This window comes from Haemorhous mexicanus, chromosome 27, assembly GCF_027477595.1.
Source record: "Haemorhous mexicanus isolate bHaeMex1 chromosome 27, bHaeMex1.pri, whole genome shotgun sequence".
Lineage (NCBI taxonomy): Eukaryota > Metazoa > Chordata > Aves > Passeriformes > Fringillidae > Haemorhous > Haemorhous mexicanus.
The window spans coordinates 3380707-3393735 of NC_082367.1; the positions used below are offsets into that span (position 1 = coordinate 3380707).

General features: G+C 48.2%; 1 protein-coding gene across 1 annotated transcript in view; it reads left to right on the forward strand.

The window, feature by feature from the left end:
• Window positions 1–13029, forward strand: part of GRIK3 (glutamate ionotropic receptor kainate type subunit 3) — a 133719-nt gene that overhangs the window by 56530 nt on the left and 64160 nt on the right. The window lies entirely within an intron of this gene.

The following is a 13029-nucleotide window of genomic DNA, read 5'->3' on the forward strand; positions in this document are numbered from 1 at the left end:
TGACACAATGCCCATGGCAGTGACACAGTGTCCAAGGCAGTGATGCTGTGTCCATGGCAGTGATGTGGTGCCCACGTCACTGACATGGTGCCCATGGCAGTGACATGGTGCCCCTGGTACTGATGCTGTACCCATGGCACTGACACTGTGCTGATGGCTCTGACACAGTGCCCATGGCAGTGACATGGTACCCATGGTACTGATGTGGTGCCCATGGCACTGGCGCTGTACCCATGGCAGTGACACGGTGCCCATGGCACTGACACTGTGCCCATGACACTGATGCTGTGCTGATGACACTGACGTGGTGCTGATGGCAGTGACATGGCACTGGCACTGTGCCCACGACACTGACGCTGTGCTGATGGCAGTGACACTGTGCCCATGGCAGTGACACTGTGCCCATGGCAGTGACACGGTGCCCATGGCACTGACACGGTGCTGGTGGCACTTGGTGCCCATCACCTCCCTGGAGCAGGGTGCCCCCAGCAGGTGCTGCCCTCCCCAGAGCTCAGCCCCAGGCTGTGTTTGGGTGCTGTTCCCTCCATGGCACAATCCAAATCCCTTTTCCCAGGGGAAGAGCTCAGCACAGGCAGGACCAGGACCCCGCTCTGCTGTGAGCACCCAGCTCTGCACGGGCACGTGCCAAGCCCTGACCCTGGGCAGGGGGGCAGGAGCAGGATAAACCCAATGCCAGGGCAGGCTGGGAGCTGGCAGGGCACCCACCACGGTGACAGGGACACCCAGCCATCCTCCATGAGGTTTTTAAAAGCTGTTTTTTGTAAGAGAGATGGGGGTAGGACGGTCAGGACTGACAGAGACCAGAGATCTCTGAAGCCAGGGCTTGGAACTTGTGGATTATTGCAAAGGGCCTGGGGGCAGGGCCCTGCTGGGAGCTGCCAAACACAGCTCAGAGAGGGCTGAGAGAGGGAGAGAGGGGCAAAGAGGGAGAAGGCAAGAACATGGTAAAGAGGATGAGAGAGTAAAAGAGAGGATGAGAGAGCGAAGTTCCCGTTCCAATACCATAAATCTTCTTCTGTGCTGAATATTCTAATTCTCACTGACCAATCCAGTCCAAGATACAAATCCTACAGCATTTACATACAGCCCATAAGAATCATTACATTACCATGCTGCCTTCCATTTTAAACCCTAAAAACTCCTCTTTGGGCCCTCCTGCCAAGCCAGCAGGGTCTGCTCTGCCCCTTGGAGCTGCCTGCAAGCAGAGGGTGTTGTTTGATCACAAGGGGATTCCCTTCAGCTGGCCATGCCATTGTTTTCCAGGTGTTCAGTAACTGAGGGATCTCAAAGCTGCTTTCATTTCCATCTCACTTATAGTTTCCATTTTCTCAAAACCTTTTGCCAGGCAATCATATTTATAAGGCTTTCCTGTTTCACCTTCCCCAACAGTTTGGATCATTTAGGGGATGTGGAATCCCTTTGGAGCCCTGCTGCCAGGCAGGTCCAGCACGTCCTCTCACACCCCCTGCTCTGTGTGTGGCTGTTTGTAAACCAAGAGTACAGATGACAGGAAAATAATGAAAGCATTTTTCACAGCAGATCCTTTTGTCATTCCCTTTTTTTTTTTCTTTCATTCCCTGGAATAAAGTGCTGCTTTTAAGCCAGCAAATCATTCAGCTGTAATTAGCCTGGCCATTCAGAACTGAAAATTAAGAAATAGGAGGAGGGGGTTAAAACAAAGAGAGGGAAAATAGCCATTCATAAAATATATTGAAGAGTGTAGGTTTCAAAAATGCCCTCCCCAGGCAGACCTTTCCCACCATAAAAGATTTCAGTCAAGACAGATTGGGAAGGAATTTGTAAAAAATGGTGAGCCTTTATTCCCACAGGTCCCAGTGTGGGCCCCTGTGCTTCCCTCACCTCCCGTGCCCAGCAAGTGCCACATCCTGGCAAAGTCTGGTTTTTCCCACTGCTTAACAACACTAAAACATTAAAATTGGAAGAGGAAAAGGCAAAATCGGTCTCTGAATCTCCCAATTACACCTTTGGCTGCCCCAAGCACCAGCAGCAGGGGCAGGTCAGTCCTGCAGAGCTCCACACTCCCTCTGCATCCCACACTTCCTGGAGACCTGTGGAAATCTATTCCAGACCTTTGATCTCTTCCTACAAAAAGGATTTTTCTGAGGAGAGGAGATGGGATTAAGCAGGAACAATTTTCCCAGGGCACTCTGTGGGGTTTTTTTTCCCCCCTTCTCTGTTTTCTTTTAAACAGAAGCTGCCAACAGCAAAGATCCTCACAAGGTTTTGGGACTGTCAGCTCCTGAATGGAATCCATTCCATCAGTCAAATTTAGCATCTATCAGGAGCAAATACTTAGCATGTGGCAAAAAAATCTTGCAAAATGGAACTGTTAAATATTTAGGGCAGATGACAAACAATGTGTCACAATATTTGCAGAACTGCATTTGCCATTCAATGCCTTGTCTTAGTCAAGGCCCCAATTTTTGGAAGCATCAATGCAAGAGTGAGAAACAAGTTGGCTGTTGGTGTTTGGCTACACTGTGAATGGAAAACAGGATTTAATGCAGGTTTCTTATGTCTAATATATGCTGCATACCAGGTGGGTATTAACATTTATTAGCTGTGTCTTAGCAATGAATATTGGAGAAAAATGCAATTAACATGCAATAATCAGCATTTTAATTTAGCTTGGCAGGTCTGTGTTCACCAATGGGGTCTCCCAGTGTAGAGCTCAAAGATTTGTAAAATCCAGTTTACCTGGGAAAACAATTTTTTTCCCCAAAAGAAGAGGGTTTGGTTTCCAGCACCCTGTGTTCTGTTTACAGTGAATTTTCACCAATGAACCAGTTGGACCCAGTTTGCACTGGGATAAATGGGAAGAAAGTCACCTGCTCAGAGGAGGCTCTGCTCCCCAAACTGGGGAGTGTGTGCAGGGGGACAGGGGGCCAGCCCTCAGCTCTCCAGCACATAGCAAAGAGAAATCCAGATCTTTTATCACCCTGCAGCTTTGTTAGAAGCCTGGCACGAGGTGGGATTTGTGTTTCAGTGTGGCCTCACTCCCTGTTCTGTACCTCACCTCTGGACACCCCAGACCCCTCCACAGGGCAATAAAACCTCACAGAAAATACACTCCCAGCCTGCCACCTCAACCCTGCACTACACATCTACAATAATTTGAAGCTTTCAAACCCTTTTTCCCTCCATATATTGCAGTGTAACACGTGCTCTCAGCTCAAAGGGCTGCCATAAAAGTGACATTTGAGTGTGCCTGATTTATCCAGCCTCAGTGATTGCCAGGACACATCTGCTGAGTTTAGGCTGTTCCAGTGAGGTTTTGGGGACGGGGGCAGGGATGGGCATGGGGGGACTGGTGGCACAGTCCAGTCCAGCTGCCCCTCCCTGGCAGTGGGGTGGCAGAGAGTGGAGGCTGGGATTGACACCATGGTTAAATTCTGGGCAGCTCACACACAAATCTGAGCAGGTAAATCATGCCAGGGAGCCCAGAGAGCTGGTGAGGTGTCCCATAGTGAGAACAAGACAAGCCCAAGTAGCCCAAAGCTGCCAGATCTCTCTTTTGCAGAGAAATAAACCACTTAGAGCCTGTGGGAGCCTTTCCCAGCCAGGAGGGCAATGGTGGTGTCACCAACATGTTTTATGAAAAATCCTTTCCTTAGGAATTTTTTCTCCTGAGAAGCTGAGAGACCTCAGGAACAAACTGTAAACCATTCTTATCTGCTGCTGTGGAATGCAGCAGGTGGATCTGGGATTGGTCTCATCTGGTTGTTTCTCATTAATGGCCAATCCCAGCCCAGCTGTCCAGAGTGTCTCAGTCACAGACAAACCTTTGTTATTCATTCCTTTTCTAGTCTTAGCTTAGCCTTCTGCTGAAATCCTTTCTTCTATTCTTTTAGTATAGTTTTAATATAATATATATCATAAAATAATAAATCAGCCTTCTGAACAGGGAGTCAAGATTCTCATCTCTTCCCTCATCCTGGGACCTGGTGAACACCATCACAATGGTGGGACCTGGTGTCACTGGGACATCAGCCCCTCAGGCTGCAACTCCACGGCCACTTTGGGAGATTTGCATTTCCTGTGAGCTGAATGTTGTGTAAATTAAAAGACTCGTGGCATTTCCCTTGCCTTTATCTTGATGGGAATCTGTTCCTCTGAGATTATGATGCGTTTTCTTTTTTTTTTTTTTCAATTAATTGAGCCGCTTAAAAAAAAAAAAAAAAAGCGAGCAAGCCCATTTCATTTTAATCATGTGTTATGCAAATTAGAAATTTAAATATCATTAAGAAATCTGTTGCTAACTTAATTTATTTCTGCTGTAGCAGCACGGAAGGCTTTTGATCTGAGATTAGCGCTTTGATCCGCTCCCGTGGCCGGGGTTACGCTGCAGCGAACGCTCTCGCTCTGATGTCAAACGTGCAACACCACAACAGCTTGTTCAAAGCATGGCACAGGAAACGCTGCCAATTAGGCCAAACGAGGAGGGTTTGCAATGAGGAGTTTGTTTCTGGGAGCCACAGTGTGGTGTTGGTGAGGGGACCCTCAGAAACTGCACCCAGCACCCTCAGCGTGGGGTCTGAGGACGAGGGAAGAGATGAATCTAACTCTATATTCTTAGAAGGCTGATTTATTGTGATGTTATGTTATATTATGCAATATCATATCATATTATATATAATTCTGTATCATATCGTATAAATTATATTGTATTATAATACATTACGTTACATTATATTACATTAAATTACATTACATTATATTACATTAAATTACATTACATTATATCATATAATATCATACCGCATCATAGCATACCACATTGTATAATATTATATCATATCATATCATATCATATCATATCATATCAATCACATCATAAGAAATTATATACTAAAACTATACTAAAGAAAGAGAAAGGATATATCCAAAGGCTAAAAAGGAATTAATAATAAAAACTCGTGGCTCCTCAGAGTCACTTACAGCTGGCTTTGATTGGTTATTAAAGAAAAACAATTTATATGGAACCAATCAAAGATGCAGCTGTAGGTAAACAACTTCTAGACCACATTCTAAAGCAGCAAACACAGGAGAAGAGGATCAGGTAATTATTATTTATATTTTTCTCTGAGGCTGCTCAGCTTCCCAGGAGAAGAAATCCTGGCGAAGGGATTTTTCAGAAAACACCACGGTGACACCACAGCCTGTTCTGTCGTGTGCTGGCCATGCCCTGGTGTCACTATAGGGCACAAAACAACACGAGTGCACACACTGCTGTTCTCAAGGTAAGAAAAGGGAAGTTTAATTTCTGACTCCAACATTTAGTTTTCCAAAAGTGGCAGTGGTTTGGAGGGTGACAGTGCCACCTCTCCAATGACACTGGACAAACCAACAGTCCATCAAATTTCTCCTCCTTCATAAAATAATGCAAAACAATAAGTTATTTACAGAAAATGTGTAAGAAAGTTCCTTACAAGAATGTAAACATCAGAAGGCTCAGAAAAACTTTAAAAATCAGGGTGACACCCCGGCCCATGGGGACGAGCAGCACCGAGGATGCAACAGGTCATGCCCAGGAGCAGTGACAAACCTTTCCAGCCCTTCCCTATCTACTGTTCATTAAAAACACAACCTGCCATGTTCCATTAATTCCTCATTTAGTGAGAGTAAAGTGCTGATACATACATTTTAGCTCCAGTGGTTTTAATCAGTTAATTTAACCAGAAGCATTAATAATGTATTGCTTTGCCACTTGACTGCTCATCTGTTAAGCAGCTTATACATAGAAGAATGTCACCCCCTGTGACATGAAGTGCCTAATTCAGAGCAAACGAAATAGGATTTTGCATATTGAATACAAAAATTGTCAGAAAAGAAGGAGACACCGTCTCCTGGGAATGGCTCAGCCTGCTGTGATGGGATTTCTGTCCTGGCAGGTGGGAAATCCCTCCTCGTGGGACGCACTCACACTTTGTGTATCTGATTTTCTGGTTGAATTCATTTCCTTGGCGTTACTCAGCAAGTACCTGGCTCTGCCTCTTGCTGCACCAGGTGGTGGAATCAGAGGCACTGGGAGTGCATCTCTGTCCATCAGCTCCTCCACCAGCCACCGTGGGGTCCCAGGGACACCCCAGAGTGACCAGGGGTGGGGCTGGGGCAGGGAGGTGACAGCAGGACTGCTCCCACTCAGGTTTGGCTGCGTGGTGCAGGGTCACAGCAGCTGAAATAAAAATGTTCCTGGTCACATTTGAGGGGTTTGGGGACAGTGACCTCCTGGACACCGGGGGAGTGTCCTGCCCACCCCTCAATGCCTGTCTCTCCTCTGAGCTCACAGGGGATTCAAGCTCCATGTCCTGCCTCTTCCCAAGGATATCAGGCAGCAAATCCAGCCAGGTGTGCTGGGGAGCTCAGGAACACCCAGACCCAAGCCCAGGGGGGCTGTGCTCAGCCCCTGCTTGGCTCCATTTCCCAGCAGGGCATTGTGGGCACAGGGAGAGCTCCTGGGTGGGCAGGTACATCATGGGCTCCATCAGCCCCTTGAAACTGGGCTCCTCAGCAAAAGCAGGTGGAAATGCCTCGGACCTGAGAGCCAGGGAAGCTGCCAGGGTGGGAGCAGCTCAGGGACAGGCTGGTGCCTTTTTAAATCACACAAAAGAGACGCAGAGCGAAGGCAGGCAGCGTGTCAGCGCTGCAGACACACCGGCTCTGAGGTTAATCCCCTCCCCACATCCCAGGCAGATCCTGCTCCTGGGTTTTTAGCAATCAGCATCCAGAGCGAGGAGCTCCCGTGGGCAGGGCCAGCTCAGCCCCGGGCCGGGGCTCTCTTGCGTGATGCGTGTTGATGAAGCCTGAAATTGCTTTGGATCCGTGGCTGTGCTGCATCACATTAAGCAGTGCCACGCTGAAGTGACAGGGCCAGTGCATGATCAGCAGCAGTTGAAGGGGACAGGGACTCAGATCCTGCCGCTCTGTCAAAACCCAGAACCCACTGACAGGCCACGGGAATTATTTTCAGCTCCTTCCCAGAAGGTTTGTCTCAATCAGTTCACAAGTTGTGCTCGCTGCCTTGGCGTGGAGCAGCTCCGTGGTCCTGCTGCAGGGCACATCCCAGGATGCTGCCTCTGCCACACAGGGCTGGATGGGAGCCTGGGGAGGGCTGGGGCAGGGATCCACTGCCCCTCTCTGGCAGCAAGGGCTGCCCAGGAGTAATAAGGGTTCTGGAAGGGTGGGAGCCCCCAGTGCTCCTGGCACTGTTTTCCTCCCTCATCAGTTTATAGGGTGGGGTTGTTTCTGTTTGGGGACCAGCTGGCATCAACACCAGACCTGGGGGCTCTGCTCTGTGCTGGGCTGAGAACAGGACCAGCTCCTTGGGGCACACTCCTGGAGGATTTCACTGCAGCAGCTCCTTGGGGCACACTCCTGGAGCATTTCACTGCAGCAGCTCCTTGGGCCACACTCCTGGAGCATTTCACTGCAGCAGCTCCTTGGGGCACATTCCTGGAGGATTTCACTCTATCAGCTCCTTGGGGCACACTCCTGGAGCATTTCACTGCAGCAGCTCCTTGGGCCACACTCCTGGAGCATTTCACTGCAGCAGCTCCTTGGGGCACACTCCTGGAGCATTTCACTGCAGCAGCTCCTTGGGCCACACTCCTGGAGCATTTCACTGCAGCAGCTCCTTGGGGCACACTCCTGGAGCATTTCACTTTATCAGCTCCTTGGGGCACACTCCTGGAGGATTTCACTCTATCAGCTCCTTGGGGCACACTCCTGGAGCATTTCACTGCAGCAGCTCCTCAGGGGAAGGTGCAAGGAGAGAGTTCTTGTGACTAAAGCTGTCGTTGCTTTCCCTTTTTGTTTGGCTGATATTTATTGCCTTCTGGATTTCCCTGCTCTCTCTGCATCCTTATTATTGCACCTGAGACTGCCACAGTCCCCCAGCATGGGCAGGCTCTGGGAGTTGAAGCTCCACTCCCAGGCACAGCCTCGTGCTCCAGGGAACTTCCTTTCACTTCCCAGCAGTGTTATCTCATTTCTCTCTATAATGCTGCTGTATAAACAGCAGCTCTCAGGGGACCTGGGCCGTGACAGTGAGATTCTCCCCTCTGGATTTGTCAGCCAAGCAGCAGTGAGAGGTTCTCCAAGCCTTCCCAGGGAGGCTCTGTGAGGAAGGCTCTCCACAGATTCTCCACACTCTGCCTCAGGGAGCATCATCCTGCTGGAAAAGGCACTAAATTCTGTGTACCTGTCCTCACTGGCCCATTTGCTAACATTGGCCCCAAAACAGAGAGATTTGTCCTCAGAAGAGGGCAAATCCCATACCTCAGAAGGCAACAGCAAAAACATTTTATAACCTCAGAGAAAATAAAGCACTAAAACCACAGCTCTGGGCATGGGAGGGCTGTGAGAGGGAAGGGGAGCTCCCGTGTCCCTGAGGAGCTCTGCTAGCTCCATCCTTGGTGAGAGCTGTCTCAAACCAGGTATTTCTCCCTGGATGTCACATGGAAAGAGGCTGTCAGAGCTGTCTAAATGTGTGAACAACACTGTCAGCGGGGGAGAGAAAAGTGTTATCAGAAATAGTTGTTCTTCAAAGCTAAATAACTCCGTGATTTATAAGGAGTAGAAGATAAGAGATCACACCACACGCTGAGGGCTGCTGGAATTTTCTTTCTGAGAATGAAAGCTGTTTGTTTTGGTAAAAAGCAAAAGAGGGGAGGAATGAAAACCTAAAATACTTTGACTTTCTTGACTTAGCTCTTGACAAAGCTAAAAATAACTGCACTGGCACTGTGCCCATGCAGCCGTGTCCTGGGATCACTGGAGCAGTGGAGGAGGGTTCCCAGCACATTGTCCAGGGCTCATTGATCATTCCCAAGGTTTCCCAGCACCATCCCTGGGGACAGAAGGATGCAGTGCAGTTTTGCTGGATGCTGACAGCCCTGGGCCTGTTCTGGTTGCCATCAATGGGATTTTAGGTGTTCTGTGGGATCCAGGTTTTACCTGAAGAGAGGCTCAAGTTCTGCTGCTCTGAGAGGGAGCCTCTGTGGTTTTCAGCCAAACTTCCCCTTGTGCCAGGCCAGGCTCCTTCTGCTTGCCCAGCCCCACTATTGATCCTCTGGTCTAGACCCAAAGGGAGTTTCAGGCACTTGCTCTGGGATCTCATTTCAGATTTTGAAAACTCCTCACCTTAGCCCTGATGTCGAGGTCATCAAATAAAATAACATGAAACAGTCAGACATGAAGCTGATTGTAATTAGTGTGTTTTCCCATTCACTAGCTGACATTCTCCAGGGAGCAATTAGTCTGCTTTAAGAGTAAAAGACAACTGAATAATTATTTAAGCTGCCTGGGATTGATTTCAAAATCCAAGAAGTCAGATGTTGTAATGGATTACTTCATCAAAAAATATGTAAAATAAGTGATAAGTGTTGAAAGCCTTCATCAACAGCTTGTGTGAAGCATCTCCTACAAGGCTGACTCCCAGTCCCAGATCCCACTGCACCAAAGGCCCCCCAAACATGGCATAAAAAGGATTCCAGAGGAAAATATCTATGCAAACAAAGTCATCTTGAATTGATAAATTTGAGTGTGTGTTGAACAGCACCTGGTGCTGCAGTGGGGAGACCTCGGGCTCTATTGACTGGTCAAGGAACAGCACACATAAATCAGGCAGCAAATCCTCTCTTGAACCTCAGGAGGGTGTCACAAAGCACAACAGACCTTGTCACAGCTATCTTTGATCTCTCTGCCGAGCCATGGGAGGGGAAGAAGGAAGGAATGAGGAGCTGAGACCTGCACAGACAGGAAAGAGTGGGAAAGGCCACGAGCACCACAGAGCATCCAGTGATCTCCAGGACATGGGAACTAGCTGCCAAAATAGGTTTAGAGAGGGACAGCGACACTAAGGGAGCTCCAGTTCTACTCCCTTGGGTGGGATTTGTGGGTATGAGGTGTATAAAAGTGGAGACTTTTGTGGTGAGCTTTTCTCACCCATTGACTCTCATCTCTGAGAGCGAAGCCGGGTGAGGTTTCTGCCCAAGGCCCCTGTGGGATCAGCCTGAGCTGCCCACAGCAGCAGATTGCCCAGCCCTGCTCCTTCATCTCTCCTGCTGAGGCTTTCAGGGGACCCCTGGGGTCCCCCAGCCTGGCCATCAGCCAGCTGATGTCACACCCCTCGTGCTCTCAATGCCGCGAGCTGAGCGTCTCCATTTTGCTCAAATGGAAGAACTGCAACAATTATTTTCATAATTAGCTGGCTTTGCAAATTAATGCCAGTTATGCTGTGTAATCATGATGAAGATTATGCATTAATCAGCTGTTTCAAGCCAGTCATTAGGCTCTTTAAATAATGATGGGAGTGAACGTCTCTGAAGGAGCGGCGCGCAGCCAAGAGGGATGTGAGGATCCAGTGGGGTGTGCCAGGCACAGAGCTGACATCAGGTGCTCCCAGTCTCCCCAGTTTCTGAGCAAACACCAGGCTGGGCATGCCACGGCTGCCCTCAGCACCTCAGGGAGATTCCCAATGTGCCAGAGTACTCCCAGTATTCCCAGAGTACTCCCAGTACTCCCAGAGTACTCCCAGCACCATCAGGTGCTCCCAGTCTCCCCAGTTTCTGAGCAAACACCAGGCTGGGCATGCTGTGGCTGCCCTCAGCCCCTGAGCAGCTGTGGGAGATTTCCAGTGTGCCAGAGTACTCCCAGTATTCCCAGAGTGTGGTTTTTGTGAGTTTTCTAGGATGAGGGAAGAGATGAATTTGACTCTGTATTCTCAGAAGGTTGATTTATTATTTTATTATGTATATTATGTTAAAAGAATGCTATACTAAAACTATAGTAAATAATAGAGAAAAGGATAAATCAGAAGGTTTAACAATGAATTATAAAGACCTGTGACTCTTTCTAGAGTCCTGACACAGCTGGATGGTGATTGGTCATTAAGTAAAAAAAAAAAACAATTCACATGTTTAGATAAGCAATCTCCAAATCTCATTCCAAAGCACAAAACAGGGAGAAGCTGAAGCTTCTCAGCTTCCCAAGAGAAGAATCCTGGTGAAGGGATTTTTTTCAGAAAATATCACAGTGACACCAGAGTATTCCCAGCATTCCCAGAGTACTCCCAGCACCATCAGGTGCTCCCAGTCTCACCAGTTTCTGAGCAAACACCAGGCTGGGCATGCCCTGGCTGCCCCCAGCACCTCAGGGAGATTCCCAATGTCCCAGAGTATTCCTGGTGTGTTCCCAGCAGTGGGAAATACACAGAAACACATCCCTGCTGCCTGTCAGCTCTCTCATCACCTGGGCCTGAGCTCAAGGGGCTGGGTGGCTGCACAGAAAATTCTTTACTGCCAAAAAGCCTATTATATCCAGCTGGATGTCTGGAATGGGAATTTATTTAGGATCAAACACCAATAATCCACATTCCCAGTGCTTCTGTATTCTCTCATAATAAGACATGCTCCAAAGCAACTTTGAAAGTGCTGGGCTGGGAGAAAGGCTAATGCCAGCTAGTGGATAATCAATGTAACATTTACCAGTTATCACTTCAGGACAATGCTAGAAAACAAAAAAAAAAAAACAACTGGCTAAACAGTCTGGACAGTGAAGCTTTGAACAGAGAGATGGGGTGAATCTCACACTCACTTCAGTTTTGTTTATTGTGTCTGATTTGATATTGTAGATGAACTTTCTTCTGCCCTTAGAAACTTAAGTTGAACTGCCAGCATGTGCAAACTTTGATGTGGATGAATAATTTTCTTTGCACCAGTCAAAACCCAAATGTTTTGGCACAATCCAGTGAGAATGAGGCACGTGGACAATTCTGCTACACTCCTGCCTACGCTGCTCAGAGTTGTGGATTGAAAACCTGCCCATGAGTGACTGGCTGAAAATCACGTGAGACTGAAATGACACTCCAGAATGAGCATTCAGCCTCTTTTTTCTTTATTCTTCTGCCTATTACCAAAATTAGCATTGACTTCAGTGGTTTTTTTCTAGCAGAGACATGCAGGAAACAGCTCAAACTTATTTTATGTCTATGAATGTAAATTAATTCCCACACTCGCTTCACAACTGGGGACAGGATGCACAAAGACTGCAGAGGAAGAGGAGGAAAGGGACTTGTCACGATCAAGGGGAGCAGAAAGTCAGAGGCTTTTTGCAAGTCCTTCTGCTTCCTTGCTGAGAACATCCCCAACCATCCCTCCTGTGCTTCACCCAGTCCATGGCTCTGGTCACACTCCTGGGAGGACACTTGGTCATCAGCCAAGCTGTCAGCTTGGCTCTGGCCAAACTGGAACTCCTGGCTAGCACCAAACTGCCACAAAACTATAGAAAATGTGCTCAGGCTGCTGGAGGAGGATTCATGGCATTGCCTGAAAGCCAGCAGGGCTGAGCAGACATCTGTTGTCTACAAGAAAACATTTGAGGACTATCTTAAATTGAAGAGGAAGGTTTTTTCCTTCTGCTAATGAACCCTGAGACCATCTGTTACCAATTGTACTTGCTTATTTCGCTCATCCATTAATTATTTTGGTTTACTTTTGAATAAAATAGGAGCAAGGTTTGTGTCTTTCTGTGGTTCTGTGAGGGGCTCAGGGTGGCTCCTGCATCTCAGAGACAAGGACACATCATTACATAACCCATGCCTGCACCAAGTCACTGCAATTAGAGTGGCTGTTGGTGGGAACTGAGGACAAGACTGACAGACACAGAGCCAAGAATCCCAGCCATGCTGTGACATGAGCTTGTTGCCCTTGGGGAGGTGTAATGGCATTAACAACTTCTGAACACAGGAAAGCTGCATCTGAGATGTGCATTACTGAGCAGAGGAGCTGTAGGCTGGGCAAATCCAGAAGTCTCTGCTGGTCTGAATTAAAAGCTTGGAGGACTAAACATGAGGAACAATAAAAAAGGAGAAGGGGACTGAAAATGGCACTGACAATAGCCAGCAGCAGCACTGCCCTGCCTGTCTCCCGTGCAAGGACCAGATGGGGGACGAGGCAGGAGGATTTCAAGAGGAGGGCAGTGCCACTT